Below are 12,115 nucleotides of genomic sequence, written 5' to 3' on the forward strand. Positions count from 1 at the left end.
TCAGAATTTTAGATGGACCATGCCTAGGAAACGGTGATGATTGACCATTAATGGGTCACATAAGCGGATTAGGTGCGAACCTTACCACGGGGGGAAAGTGATCTCTAGTTCAAGACTAGAGGACTGTTGAGCTCGCTCACAGTCTTGCATTCGTGATCTATAGCATTTGGCAAGATTGTTGGGTCTTTTCCGGCAATCTCTTTCTTTTCGTATTAATCCATTTGCTTCCCCATTCGAGTTTGCATTACATTTTTTTTCACTACTGTGGCCATTAATTGGTGGGGCCAACCATATCAAATCAAGGGTGACACATGAATGAATGGTGGAGATCACTAGGGAATACAAATTTGAGTAGCCGTGGGGACTACCCATAGTCAAAATAAAAAGATTTAGATACTATTTAAATCTTAACATAAACGATGGGTGCGCCATTTAATGACCTGCCCCAACGGCAACACACACAGTAGACAGATGCCATAGGCGCACGTTAGTGAAACCCTAAGAAGAAGTACGGAAACCTAGCGAGATCTACAAATTCTACTAGAGACAGATTTAAGGAATTTTTTTTTAAATGAAATAAAATCAAGAGAGGAGAAATCATACATCAATCTTTGTCTGCTCGAGATGAGAGGTGAGGAGCTCTTCTTGCGTCTGAGCAGTCATGGCGAGCTTCTGATTTTACCTGCATTCCTACGTAAAGCACAAGGGAGTTTATTAGGGGCACATTGTATCGAGTCCCAGCCAGTGCAGCCTCACCCTAAGGAAGCAGCAGTCTCTGCTTCAGCTCTGTTAAGAACGGAGATCCTTATTGCCTTGTCTGTGGAAATTCCAATAGAAGACAAAAATCAGGAGCAAGCAAACGTCACAATACTTTCTTCCATAGATTCAAATGCACGACTACATCTTTCATATGAGAGGAAATGCAGGGAGAGGGAGATCGAGAGAGGGAGGGAGAGTGAGAGGGAGATCGAGGGAGAGGGAGATCAAGAGAGAGAGGGTCGAGATCGGAAGAAGGAGAGGGAGATCGAGGGAGAGGGAGGGAGAGTGAGAGGGAGATCGAGAGAGAGGGTTGAGATCAAGAGAGGGTTGAGATCGGGAGAGAGGGTTGAGATTGGGAGAGGGAGATCGAGGGAGATTGGGAGAGAGAGACACAGACGGCGATGGATGTTAAATGAAGAATTTTAGGGCGTTTTGGCATAGGAAATGAAGAAAAATATTTGGTAGTCTGCGGTAATTTAAAGTAATGTGGCTCTCGAGCCATGTGGGTCCACTCAGAGGTTACTAATAGAATCCATTCTGTCCATCTGTTTCAAAATAAAACAATAAATCATAATAATAATAAATAAGAACATAAAAAACCCAATTAGGACACACCAACAAAATAATGGAAATAACAGTGTATAACAGCAAGTAGTCAAGTATAGTTTAATACCATTTCAAACCAGGAGCGGCTTAGAGCCGTTTCTAAACCAAATTCTCGACCGTACCAGAACGACGATTTTGGTGTAGTGTTATTATCATTAGGATAATTAGTATGTTATTAAAATTATTATCATTATCATTATTAAATAATATTGTCATTTCTATTTTGAGTTTGTATAATTATTAATATTAGTTCTTATTAAATTGTGTTTTATCATTATTAATTTTATTATCATTTATAGCATTTATTAAACTCTTAATTTATGATATTAGATATTGATGGGAGATTTATACTAAATCGCAAAGTATCGTTAATAATATTATTTTATTCATTGCGCAAAAGTTAGAGTTCAAGTTCTAAAACCTACACTTAGATATAGATTGCTGGATAAATCCCAAAATTTTACATAATCTAAACCTTAAACTTAAATCCTAACCATATAAATTTTTTTACTTTGTAATCTAACCACTCAAATATTCTAACTTTGTTAGATTTTGATCCAAGGATGTGTACAATTAACTTTAGCATCGTCGGGAAACGAACCAACTCTTAAAAGGTGAGGATTACCTTCAAGCTTTTCTACATCACGATAATTAGCTTATTTATCCATTCTTGTTTATTTATCTTTTTATTTACTTAATGTGTCTCATTACCCTTGCTAAGTTTGATTTCTTATAATTGATTGATGAATTGGATTTAAATGCATATGTCTGAATATGCTATGGATCTTAAATATCCCTATCTTGTCTGAAAATGAATATTTTACATGTATAAGTGTCATTGATATTGTTCGTGGCTTGTTTGACCACTTGGGATTACTTTATGGTGCATTTGGGAGTCCTCAAACTAGTGGTCATTCTATTTAATAAATTAAATCAAAGTTTGTTATGGACCTACCATCTAAGAGATTGTTGTGCATTTGTGGCTTTTGGGGTCAATCCCTTTCATCGCATCCTAGAATGGACTATTTGCCCTTTGTGGCTTTGACTATATATTTGGCCTGGTGGCTTGATGGAATAATTGCCCTAAGTGGCTTTTATGAATGATTTTCTTACAACCTCATGATGGTAAGTTTCACTTGTTTAATTAGTTCCGGCCACCAGTTATGTAGGTTACCCTTAAATATCTTATTTGTTAGCCCCATGAGCCAGGGATGGTGGAATGAGACACTATGCCTGTGCTGTCGGCCTATGCTGGGTGACATACCCCCCATAGCGACCTTTAAGCTTTCTTAAAATAATTGTTTGAAATTAAAATAATAATGGTTAGGCTAATCATGCATTTTCATGGCATTATGGTCTTTTTCAGGTGGTTAGTTCTCCTTGGGCGTACCTTTGTGTACTTTTCTAGGTGACTAACTCTCCTTGGGTGATCCATATTATTTAGTCTTTTCCAAGAGGTTAGTTCTCCTTGGGCATGCCTTTATGTATTTTTTCAAGTGACTAATTTCCTTGGGCGATCTATATTATATGGTCTTTTCCGGGTAGCTAGTTCTCCTTAAGTGTACCTTTGAGTATTTTTTCGGGTGACTAGTTCTCCTTGGGCGATCTCGTTGCATAGTCTTTTTCGGGTGGCTAGTTCTCCTTGGGCGTACCTTGTAGTATTTTTCTGGGTGGTTAGTTCTCCTTGGGTGACTTTTTACCTACTGGATGTGCATCCCCAGATCTGTAAGCATGTGCATGCATTCATGCATTTAAACAAGCTTATCTTGCATGATTTATTTAATGAATGTGTATCTGATGAACTTTATTTGATTTCCATGATAATCATTGTGTAATATTTATTATACTGTCTCTGATAACTATGCTAAACTATCTTGATGATACAATAAATCTTGGGGGTTATACTTCACTGGATAGCCATTGACGCTATCGAACCGTATTCAGTGTGTAGGAGACGCAGATGATGCGTATGCTGGTGCTCATGTGGAATGGGAGGAGTCAGATGATCTCGCGACTCTCCATTCCTGACTTTATTTGTATTTAATTTATAATGTTATGTTTGTAAAGGTTAAGACATTGGGTTGTATAAGTTTTTGGGTAACCACTAGAAATCTTGGTTATGAATGTTGGACTCCCTCTAATATCTGATTTATTACCATCCCGCTATATTATTAACTCTGATAAAAAAAATGTACGTGAAATTGGCTATCTTTAAAGGTTAGCACTCGGGTTTTGGGAAAACGAGTAGCGTACTCGGGTTTCGGAAACCGGGGTGTTACAATGCCGTGAGAGTAGAGTTTGAGAGATTGGTAAAAAGAACACCTAAAATTAAGTGGAAGATAAATGCGGATATTATCATCCTCCTCCCTCTCATCATCACTGGTTAATAAGTAAAACCCTTCCCTTCAGATTCAGCGCGACTCATCGGAATCAGTGCCACATGATAATAACTGCAATCCATGACAACAACGACCCATATAACATGACAACCACGACCCATGCAACATGGGACTACTTACCATACAACATGACAACCACGACCCATGCAACATGGGACTCTACTCACCATACTACATGACAACCACGACCCATGAAGCATGGGACTACTTACCATACAACATGACAACCACGACCATAATTACAGCACAACATGGAGAACAACTCTGTTGAATGGGCACCCAGCGAGCTTTAAAAAATCTGTTGAGAATGTCTTGTTTTAGCCTGATAAAAACTCTGTTGAGAAGGTTAAGCATAAACAAGACATTCTCAACAGACTTTTTCAGCTCACTGGTGCCCGTTCAAGAGAATCGTTCTTCCTATTGTATTGTAATTTTAGTCGTGGTTGTCATGTTGTATGGGTCGTGGTTATTACGTTCAATGGGTCTTGGCTGTTATGTTATATGGGTCATAATTGTCATGTAATATAAGTCGTGGTTGTTACGTTATATGAATTGCTGTTTGGAAGAGAATTGTCGTCCATAATTCATGCCACCCATATAACATGATGCAATCTGGGAGTAAGAAATGATAACAACGACCCATCTTCAATAGAGTTTTTCAGCTCGTTGGGTGCTCGTTGAAATTATCGAGTTGCCTTAGAGAAATTAACTCCGAGCTGCCGGAGTACGGAAATTGTCTTCAGAATTTCCTATGGAAGCCGTTGAGCTTCATGAAAATCGTCAACATCCCTGAGGAAAGAGAAAGGATCACAAATAAAGGAAGAACTAGAGAGCGACTCGATAGCTTCTTCAAATATCTCCTCCATTATTTTGATTGAAGAGAAAAGAAATCCATGAATGATTAAGGTGTTGCAATAAGGATTGTGGTTCGGATTGACTTGTGGAAATAATTTGAAACCCAAGTACCACTTTTATAGGCTGGTCAACCCATGGTTAAGGTGCTGATTCCGAAGGGTCTCGGTGATTCCCAAGGATTTATGAGGAAGTAGCGACATTAATACGATTTTCTACAAAAGAGTGTGGTGCTAATTCTGAAGGGTCGCGCTGAATCCGAAGGGAATGGTCATAGATATGACGAACAATGGGTCATGGTTGGGAACCACAACCCCAGTGTGTATGACAACAACTCTGTCGTGTGATCGTCGCACACATGCCTATTGGATCGTGGTTTTTATCCACATTGGATCGTGGTTGTCATCCAATGCCAGATCGTGGATTGGGGGAAAATGGAATGGCACCTACGACCCATATAATATGAGAACCATGACCCATATAACACAAGAACCACGACTCATATTACATGAATACTGTTCATCTGTTTTTTACAAAGGATCTAAGGTGGAACACACCACATGATATTACATGAGAACCGTTCATCTGTTTTTTACAGAATCATTTTAAGACCTGGTCGCGCTAATTTCCAAGGGTCACGCTGATTCCCAAGGGATTACAGAGAAGTAGCGACATTAAGGTGATTTACTGAAAAAGAATATCACGCCCCAAACTCGAAAAACGGGCTCACAAAATTTCCGATCGCCGAATCCGGCGCCGACAGCCTTGGTAGTGCCCCATTCTCGGCTCCCAGCACTCATATGTCAATTCCAATCCTTGGATCTTATAAGGAGGATTTTCAGCATGATTTTTTTGTAATGGAGCATAACCACAAGCATAACTAGGTCACAAAACAACATCACCACATATCCACTATATCAAAAACTTTAAGTACAATGTGGAAAGGGAAATACAAGGTGATTAAAAGGCTCCAAAATGATCCGATACGCGCTCCTACCTCAGCGCTGCTACGATCTAACGTCACCTGCACGCAATGGTCATGCATAAGCTTACAAAAGCTTAAAGGGTGGTGTAAGTGTGTGCACAAGACAAGTGTCAAGTATGCAGTATCAGAGTAATGCGGAAATATGTTGGTAAGTCAATGAATACTATCAGTCGTGCCAAGGCTATGCGATGCGAGACATGAATTCTATCGGCCATACCAAGGTCATGTGATGCGAGACATGAATGCTATCGACCATACCAAGGCCATGCGATGCGAGGCCTATGTAGCCAAATGTCATATGCGAGATACAAAGCAAGCATGTCAGTCCTCATCAAGTACACATATCAATGCAGTTCCTCTCTGGGATATCACCAGGGTCTAGTACACTCCACACTGACTGTCGCCTCCCTAGCCGTACAACCCAGCAAGTGGAAGAGACAACACTATCCGCCTAACCAGTAGTCTGTCAATACCTACCTGGCTCATCGATAGCCAACTCATTTATGAGCTGGTCAAACTTAGCCTAGCTTACAACCCCCTCACTCGGGCTGATAAAGCCACACCCCCTTCCAATCGACTACGACACAGTGGAAGACGCGGCCTACTGGTATTTGACACTCAGGCGCTTGTGTATCCACTCGGTTTAGACGTTGGAGCATCTCCTGGTACCAAAAAGGTTCTAAGACTTTCACCCAAGGATATCCTAAGTGCCCACAGTGCTAGAACCAAGTATTTCTAGTATCCGATATGGCCATCCATGATGTTCCTATGGAGGCTACGGCCCTGATGTCGCTAAGGCATGCAATGATCAAGTCACACATATGCGAGATGCATGAGTCACACCGTACAGTCATGCAGTAATCCTGCGCGTACCACACGCTCATGTGGGTAACTCCTATCAATGAGTCTCATAAATAGTCTGCCCAATGGCATATGCTATGATCAGTCACTACTCATATCAAGCATACATATGATGTATATGAGCATGAATCATGGAGTTACACTAAGTATGTTATAATGTGATGAACTATCCTCACAACGAAGATGGGCCTAGATAGCTTACAACAACAAGTATGGGCCTATCAATGGGCCCTAAGGAGAGTTACAATGCGGACATTTAACCAACATTGTACTTACAATGTGGGCATCAAACCATCATTGTTCCCAAGGCATAGCCTGCCATAAACATTATTATATAAGCCATTGTGGAATCACACGTTGCAATGGACCTTATATACATCCCATTGGGCCTCGACCCATAGGCCTCAAATACATCAAATGGACCGTATCACATGGGCCTCTACAACGGGCCTCATACATCACATCAAAGTGGGCCTCAACAACGGGCCTCATATATCACATCGGGCCTAATCAAATGGGCCGAAACAATGGGCCGAATCAAATGGGCCAAGTTGAATGGGCCAAGTCCAACTCATCTATTTTTAGAAATCAATATACATACATATATATATATAAATGAATCATATCAAAAGATCAACTGGACCGCACTCCAAATAACAGTGGTGACAATGATTTCCACCATTAAAATCCTCAAGGCTCACCATAACATTTATGTTCCATCCAATCTGATCATAAGGTCACATAGACCTAAATTAAGAGGAAAAACAAATCCCTTATTAGTTCAAAACTTCTGGAATCCAAGGGTTTTAATGGTAGATGTTCAATTCCATTGTTTTTAAAATGTGGTCCACGTGGTACTAGATATGTCTTATTTTTTATCTCAAGCCTTAAAATGAGCTTTCAAAAGGTTTGGACAGTATGGATGCAACACATGCATCATGGTGGGTCCCATAAATGGACAGCGTGGGTGAAACAGGTGGGTCTCACAGAACTTGGTGACGCCACTACAGCAGCTAGGTAGCTGGAGTGAGGTACACTAGCCATCCCACTCTCAAAATAGGGATGGTCACGTGGGGCCCACCATAACGTTTATTTGTCATCCAATCTATTAATAAGGTCACACAGACCCGGATTGAAGGGGAAAAATAAATTTCATAATGACCCAAAATTTCTTTGACAACAAAAGGATTTCAATGGCGGACGCTCAATCCCACTGTTTGCTGCCATGTGGGCCACCTGAGTTCCACATGCAGCTAATTTTTGGGGTGGCCCACTGCCCTAAGGGGGCCTACCAAATGCATGGTGTTGATGTCCAACACACCTCATGGTGGGACCTACGCATGGGACCCAAGTCCCTTCCCTCCTTTCACGTCCCAGCGCAGCAGAACACTGCTGCGCGTCCTCTGGACGTTAGAAGCAGCACCACATCTTGTTTTATTTTTATTTTTTTAAAAATAGATTTTTCACAGTTTTTCCTAGGTGGGGCCCTCATCAACAGAATCTACCCAACCCATTGGATTCTACGGCTCAAGACAGACTGAATGAGCCCAATATTCAATGTGTTTTGGTGTATAGAAACATCAAAGTGAATTTTAACAATAAAAACTACTGTTTTCTATGCTATGGCCCGTTTGATAATCGGATTAGCTTCATTTTTCGGCTCAACACCTAAAATGATCTGGGGAATGGGATGGTCGGCGTGGATCAAACACATACATCAAGGTGGGGCCTACATGAGCGGCCCTCTTCAAAGCTTGTTAAATCAAGCTAATGTTTTTATTTTCAGTTCACGTCCAGCGTCCTTGGACACTGGACAGTTTTGGGCATAACACATATAGTTAAGGTGGCCCTGCTCAGGTGGGCCACCAAATGGCTAGGTGGTGCGGATAAGACATACATCAAGTGGGGTATATCTGGGTGGGCCACATGGCCCCATCGTCACACATAACAAAAGTGAGAGAGAGAGAGAGAGACCGAGTGATGGAGGGACCCCGGCACTATGGGCCCTCCCTTCCATACATCACAACTTATATCAAGTGGGTCCCATTACATGTGGGCCCACCGATCAAAATCAATGGTGGAGATCATTTCTCCACCAAAATGTGAGGTCTAGATGACCCTATTCATGCAAGGAAAATAAACATCATGATGGGGTCCATAGAGAATGGCCCCATCATGGAATGATCATGAGAATCAAGGTGAGCCATCGGCCACATCTAAGGTCCAAAGTGAGATCCATACCATCAATCTATAGGCCTCACTTGGCCTATCATCAAAACATGAAAATCTAACCTATAAAGCAACTACCGACCGATCTTCTTAGTCCGATGGAACGCCGATCTCCTTGTATCCCTATTTGATGGAAGATGATGAGAAATGAAGGGTTAAGATGATGGATCATAGGAGAGGAAGTGCGCCACACAACTCACTCTTTTCTCTATTGGAAGTACTTGGACATGCACTCCTTTGCTTGCTTGGAAAATGTGAAGAGAGAGAGAGAGAGGGTAGTTGAAAGAGAGGTGATGGATGTGAGGTGATAGTTGTACTTGACATGTATGGGTGTGTAAGAGAAAGAGAGAGGGAGAGAGTTGACTTTGGGGTTGCTCTTGTACTTGACATGAGATGATTGATTGATTAATTGATTGGACATGTTGTAGAGATTCTTTTAGGATTGCAAACGCGCGATATTTTTCTCGAACTGAACGCGAGCCCACATATCCTAGCCAGGGTATCGGATCGGTATGCAAGACGTGACATTAGAACCGTGGTGACGGTGCGGTCGCAATGATATAAGTCTCAGATTGAGCCGACTCAGATCTACGGGATACGACTTAGGGTCGCGAGCAAACATCGATTATAGGTCGCAGGTTGTCGGAATTCGACAAGAAGGATTGCGGGAGTCTACGAAATAGTACGGATTAGGATACGAGCCTTACAAAGAGTGTGGCACTGATTCCGAAGGGTCGCGCTGAATTCGAAGGGAATGGTCGTGGATATGACGAATAATGGGTCGTAGTTGTCAACCACAATGGATCGTGGTTGGGAACCACGACCCCAGTGTATATGACAACAACGAGCCTATCGCGTGATCGTGGTTCACATGCCTATTGGATCGTGGTTGTCATCCAATGCTGGATCGTAGTTGTTATCTAACGCTGGATCGTGGATCACAGGAAAATGGAATGCACCCACAACCCATATAACACGAGAACCACGACCCATATTACATGAATACCGTTCATCAATTTTTTACAAATCTAAGATGGAACACACCACAGGATATCAGCTGACAACCACGACCCATATAACATGACAACCACGACCCATAAAACACAACAACCATGATCCATCAAAAATACGACCCATATAACATAACAACAATGAATCCATGGGAAACAACGACCCATATAATGTAACAACCACGACCCATATAACATGAAAACCACGACCATAATTACAATACAATATGAAGAACGGTTCTCTTCAACGGGCACCCAGTGAGTTGAAAAACTCTGCTGAGAAGGTTCATATAACATTGGTCGTGGTCCTCATGTTATATGGGTCGTGGTTCTCGTGTTATATGGGTCTGGTTCTCATGTATTATGGGTTGTTGTTACAATTTCGTTTTTCCCGATCCACGATCCACTGTTGGATGACAACCACAACCTATATAACATAACAACCACGACCCATGAAAACTACAACCCATTACAACCACAACCCATATCACATGATCACCACGACTCATATCACATGAGAACTACGATCCATGACACCACGATCCATATAACATAACAACCACCACCCATATAATATGACAACCACGACCTATATATCATAACAACCACAACCCATGAAAACTACGACCCATATCACATAATAACTACAACCCATATCACATGAGAACTACGATTCATGACACCACGATCCACATAACATAACAATTATGACCCATATAACATGACAACCACGACCTATATAACATAATAACCACGACCCATGAAAACTACAACCCGTTACAACCACATCCCATATCACATGATAACTACAACCTATATCACATGAGAACTACGATCTATGACACCACGACCCATATAACATAACAACTACGACCCATATAACGTGACAACACGAACCATGGATTATGCCATCCATAATTTGTGTCGCCCATCCTTTTTGCCTTCCATAATTCATGCCACCCATCCATGCCGTCCATAATCACAACCACGACCTATATAACATAACAACCACGACCCATATCACCTGATAACCACAACCCATATCACATGAAAACTATGACCCATATAACATGATGCAATCTGGAAGCAGGAAATGAGAAGCACGACCCATATAACATGATGCAATTTGGGAGCAGGAAATGATAACCACGACCCATATAACATGAAAACCACAACCCATGCAACTTGGCAACTATGACCATGCAAACCATCTCCATAATTCATGCTGCCCATCCTTTTTGCCATCCATAATTCATGCCACCCGTCCATGCCGTCCATAGTTCATGCCACCCATCCATGTTGTCCATAATTCATGCTATCCATATGACATGACAACTCATATTCGAAAAATGCCACGCTAGCTTTGGTACGGAAGGGCACGTTCCTTTTTCTAATTTTGATAGACCACGACCCATGAGGGTCGTGGTTGTAATGTGATATGGGTCATGGTTTTCATGTTACACGGGTCGTAGTTGCTATTCCGTTTTCCCCCGATCTATGATCTAACGTTGGATGACAACAACAATCCAACGTGAATAAAAACCACGATCCAATGTGCATGTTAACCACGATCACATGACAAGGTCGTGGTTGTCATACACAATGGGTCGTGGTTGTCATACACACTGGGTCGTGGTTGGGAACCACGACCCCGTGTGTATGATAACCACGACTCATTGTTCATCATGTCCACGACCCTTCCCTTCAGAATCAACGCGACCTTTCGGAATCAGCGCCACACTCTTTTTCAGGAAATTCCATTAATGTCATTAGTTTTCCGTAATTCGGAATGTTTGACCAGTCTACCTATAAAAGTGGTACTTGGGTTTCAAATTTCACAAGCCAATCCGAAGTAGAATCCTATTGCAGCACCTTAAGCATTCTTCCTTCCTTTATAGATATATTTGAAGAAGCCATCGAGTCCTTCTCGCGTTTTTCCTTTATGGGTGATCATTTCCCTTTCATCAGGGATGTTAACTATCTTCCTGAAGATCAATGGCCTCTATAGGAAATTCTGAAGACACCTTCTCAACAAAGTTTTTCAGCTCGCTGGGTGCCCGTTGAAGAGAACTTTCATATTGTATTGTAATTATGGTCATGTTTGTCAGTAGCTTTAGCCTCTCTTCTGGTAATGACAGAAGTGAGAGTGCATCTTTAGCTTATCTTCTGTCAATGACAGAAGTGAAAGTGCAACTTTAGATTCTCTTCTGGCTGTTGTTGCATTATATGGGTCGTGGTTGTTAGGTTATATGGGTCGTGGTTATCATGCAATTTGGGAGCAAGAAATGAAAACCATGACCTATATAACATAACAACCATGACCCATATAACATGACAACCGCGACCCATGGGATTTTCCATTGATGACCAAGGGCGTACCATTTCTGTTATTGAGCTACAGAGTTGTCCTCCAC

Source organism: Magnolia sinica, chromosome 1 (genome assembly GCF_029962835.1).
Source record: "Magnolia sinica isolate HGM2019 chromosome 1, MsV1, whole genome shotgun sequence".
In the NCBI taxonomy this organism is placed as follows: Eukaryota; Viridiplantae; Streptophyta; class Magnoliopsida; order Magnoliales; family Magnoliaceae; genus Magnolia; species Magnolia sinica.